Genomic DNA, 4,689 nt, shown 5'->3' on the forward strand with positions numbered 1-4,689 from the left:
CGAGGGTCCCAGGAACCCCAAGACTCAACTCCATCCCAACCCATGTCCCCTCTCCACTCCCGCGCCTCCTTCTAGGTTCTTATCCCTCAGCCCCCTTTCATACTCTGCTCCCTCAACTCCCGTGGCCTCTTCGCCACCCCTTGTCTTACATTTCAATTCCCGTGCCTCTCTCCAGGCTCTTGTCCCCCAAGTCCCTCTGCCCCCTTTAGACCTCTATCCTTTCTATTCCTGTGACCCCTTCCCGGTCCCTCTACTCTCCCCAGCTCCCGGACCTATCTGCTCCCCAATTCCTGTGCCCACTTCCCAACCCCGCACCCTTCTTTAACTCTTAGGACCCCTTTCCGCCTTGCTTCTCACCCCTGCTTCCCCTTCCCGGCATCCGTACCCTTTCCCGGCTCCCTCCTCAAATTCTCGGCTCTTTCTCGGCCTCCGTACTCCTTTAAGGCCGCCGTATCACATTCGCGGGTTCCATGAGCTTTCAGCCTCCCGTGCACCGGCTGTTCCTTTGCAACTATAACATCATTCTCTAGGTGCCCTGGGCCGCGGCTTCGGTTTAAATTTCCTGTCGTCTCCGCCTCTAAAACTACGTAAGAGCTGCGAGACTGCCCTACGGGGGCCCTGGGAGGACAATATTAACTCAGCAAACCTTTTCCCCCCCCCTTCCCCTTCGTTTTCCGCTCTGTTTTCTATTTCTGTCTCTTCATGTTTCGGCTTTTCATAGGCTGGAGATATTTTGAGGCTTAATAGCCAGGAAGCTGGAGACTAGCAGTAGCATCTTAGTGATTCTTCACACTAAGCTAGTTTGAAATTCCTAGGAGTTCAATAATAACTAACAAAATAAGCCTAAAGCTTATAGTTTACATAAAGATTTCACGTACACACAATTTCATCTTCACACCTTTTGTCTCCCTTTTCCCACTTATCCAACCCCCCCCCAAAAATTCTCAAAAGTGGTGTCTCCATTCCTCACTTCCCTTCTTTTCTTCAACTCACCCAATTAGAGTTTGATCCTCACCCCTCCACTTATCAACTGTGACTTGCATTTTCCCCAATCCTATCTGACTTACAGAACATTGAAACAGCCTACTCCCTCCTTCTTGAAACACTTTCTTCTTTTTGCTTCCATTTCTACCCATTTTCATCTTACCTCAATGGCTCCTCCTCAACCTCCTTTGCTGGATCCAAAGCCACTTCCATTTAAAAATGTTGGCGTAGGCCAAGGCTTTAGCCCTTAACCCTCAGCCCTCTTCTCTTCCCTATTAACACTTTCTCCCAAGGAGATCTCTTCCAACTCCATGGCCTTACAATTCAGCTCTATGCTAACGCCCAAGTTCTGACATCTCCCCAGATCTCCAGACATATATTCAAGTACCTACTAGACATTTCCATTTAGGTGTAGAATAGGCATCTCAGGCTTAAGATGTTTAACATTTGTTCCACCCCCCAAAAAAACTCACCTATCCTTTTCTCAGCCTATCCCATCTCCGTAAATGTCACATCATCCACTCAGTTGTTCAAACCTATAAGTTATCTTTCAGTACTTTCCCTTATCCCCACCCCACTCCCAGAACTCCAAAGTACATCTTGAATCAGACCACTGCCACCACTGTAGTCCAACCCACTGTTATTTCTTGCCTAAAGTACTGCAGTCAATTCCTAACATACTTCTACTCTTGAATAGCTTCCTACCTCTTCCCAGTATAATCCATTCTCCATGAGCAACCAGTGATATTCTTTAAGCACCATGGTAGAAGTTTATATACCACATATACTTGGTATCCCTTCCCATGGGGCCTCTCCCTGCAGAAGAGTACACATCTCAGCTCTGAAGAATCCAGCTTGGCCATGTGACTTGCTTTGGCTATGAAACAAGGAAAAAAGTGACACATCATTTCCAAGAATACGTTTTAAAAGGCAGGCTGGTTTACCAAGTTCTCTCTTCCCCTATCTAGTGATGTCCAGCCAAAGGGTGCCCTGTCAACATGGGTTCTTTGGTGAAGAGGACCTGGAACAGAACCATGGGCAAGCCATAATGGATGTGTAGCATGATTAAGAAATAGGGCTTCCCTGGTGGCGCAGTGGTTAAGAATCCACCTGCCAACGCAGGGGACACGGGTTCCAGCCCTAGTCCGGGAAGATCCCACATGCCACGGAGCAATTAAGCCCGTGAACCACAACTACTGAGCCTGTGCTCTAGAGCCGCAAGCCACAGCTACTGAGCCCATGAGCCAAAACTACTGAAGTCCGCGCTCCTAGAGCCTGTGCTCCACAACAAAAGAAGCCACTGCAATGAGAAGCCCGCGCACCACAACTAAGAGTAGCCCCCCGCTCGCCACAACTAAGAGTAGTCCCCGCTCGCCGCAACTAGAGAAAAGCCTGCATGCAGCAACAAAGACTCAATGCAGCCAGAAATAAAATAAATTAATTTTAAAAAAAAGCCATTCACCTTAAAAAAAAATAAACCTTTGTTGTTGTAACCTACTGAGATTTCGGCATCATTTGTTACCATATCAGAATCTAGCTCAAGATTGTCAAAGTGTGGTTCAGCCCTTTCAGAAGGTTCCATGAGGTTGAAACTTTTTACAGTGATATTAACATCATTACCCATTTTTTTCAATGACGATAAATGCATTTCATCATTTATTTAAGGTTTAAGCCCTCACACTAGATTTTTACAAGCTGGTGAACACTGACGAATTATTTCTCCCACAGAACTATAACCACATGTTCCCGGGCAGTATAAATATATGGTTGAGCTAACGTTAACACACATCACCATATTATCAATTACATAATAAAACGAATTGTCAAGTATCCAAATATTAAGTTACACAGCTCAAAAGGCATATAAAGTATTAAATGTAAACCCACTTCTGTTTTTTTTTTTTTTGCAAGAGAGGTTGGGAATCACACTTCAAACAAAATTAAGTTGGTAAACAGCTTCAGATAAGTTTGAAAAATAATTACAAGAATTTCAGAAATTTTATGATTAAGAATTGTTTTAGCTACAATAACAAAGTATTTCTACCTTTTAAAAAATATTTACTAAGTTAAAGGGCATGTTCTATATGTCCTGCACAAGACAAAGGCAACATTTTACTAAAAGTACTTAATAGCCGCCTCCCATTCTTTCATCATGTAAGTTGCACCCCAAAGCGCAAACATTAAAATTAAGGCTTTTTTTGTCTGGAGACATTAAAAACATGTGCTTCTGTACAATGTAGATTTTCAAAATGGAGGTCTTCTATAACAGCACAAAATGAGATTTACAGAAAGACATTAGATAATCACTGTAAGACTTGGTTAACTAAAAAAAGAAGAGCAAATCTGATGTATACTGGTATGAATGTGGGAATTGTGAGCAAAGAACCTTACAGGCCCTACTTTCTATGTTTGAAATGATGGAAGGAATAAACCACACAAGGTCCAGAGTGTTCATAGTTCCTGGGATTTCAGTCCTATATGATACAAAAAATATATAAGTATTGTCCTGGGTATTTTGGCACCTAGTCTTTCTAAATTTCTTATATATTGATAAGATTCTGGCATGGAAACAGATTTAAAGACATGACTCAATACTGTATGATTTCAGGAGAGGTCAATTGGTACAAATGATAAGCACATTTTAAATGCTGAACAGCAAGAATCCTTTGCTAAGTGTCCAAGTAGGTTGATCATAACCCAAACATAGAGGTTGCAATTCTGCCACGTTTCTGGCCTGGTAAAACTGCTTTTCAACACTCCTATGGAAGCTTCCTCAGACTTCACCAAGCCAACGTGCTGGCTAACACGTATGACAAATTCCATCCCGTCTAGTTTCCACTTCCAAGCAATGGCATCAGGCACCCCAGTTTTACTGAAGGCAACAGTTGTTTCTATGACCATTGGAGTCTTTGAAGCACAGCCACATTTTAGGACGATACTTCTCCAAATACAAAAGCTGCTTGCTGTTAAAAGCTCCAAGCTGCTTTTGTCTTATGAACTGTACTGCATCTTCATATTTCATTCCACCTTCAATTAATGCTAGGGCGACAAGCACGGGAGCTCTCCCAAGGCCTGCAACACAACAACCAGGGTCTTCACGGAACTTAATTTTCACAAGACTTAACCAATCATCAACAATCTGGTTAGATGGTGGTGCGCCATCGTCAAAAGGCCAGTCGAGAACACGGATGCCTTCTCTCTCCACGAGAGTAGTGTCATAAGTTGCTTCACATAGTCTTCCTATTGTGGTAACTCCACACTTCTTAAGGTCCTCTATAAATTTGCTTAAGGTCACATGTGTTGGATTGTGTGTAATAAGAAATCTCATGTTCTTGTAAGTGACTTCCACATGGATCATTTGAGCCATGTTAATTTAGTTAAAAAACACTCAATAGGGTTATGAAAGAATTTTTAAAATTGAATACAGAAATGATGCAAAGAAACTGAGTCTACTTCAATATACTGCACTTGAAATTCTCAGTGCTTTTCAGTATGAAATTGGGAGTAATGGGAAATGAAATGAACCTCCTAACAAAAAGCAGCAATTCTTCAATCCAGTAATACTGAGGCAGTAGAAAGGAAGTACAATGCTCTGAGGATTTCAGTTCCACGCTTCCGTGTCCAGGTTAGCCACTTTTATGGGGGCTTCTCGGTGGAGTAGTAATGAATTTCTACAGTTCACTTGTCTGCACAGAGGTCATGCTG

General features: G+C 42.8%; 1 pseudogene; it reads right to left on the bottom strand.

The window, feature by feature from the left end:
* Nucleotides 1-3,853: 3,853 nt before the first annotated feature.
* LOC132414136 (protein tyrosine phosphatase type IVA 1 pseudogene) lies at nucleotides 3,854-4,351 on the bottom strand (annotated as a pseudogene).
* Nucleotides 4,352-4,689: the final 338 nt, after the last annotated feature.

Source organism: Delphinus delphis, chromosome 19 (genome assembly GCF_949987515.2).
Source record: "Delphinus delphis chromosome 19, mDelDel1.2, whole genome shotgun sequence".
NCBI classification, from domain to species: Eukaryota; Metazoa; Chordata; class Mammalia; order Artiodactyla; family Delphinidae; genus Delphinus; species Delphinus delphis.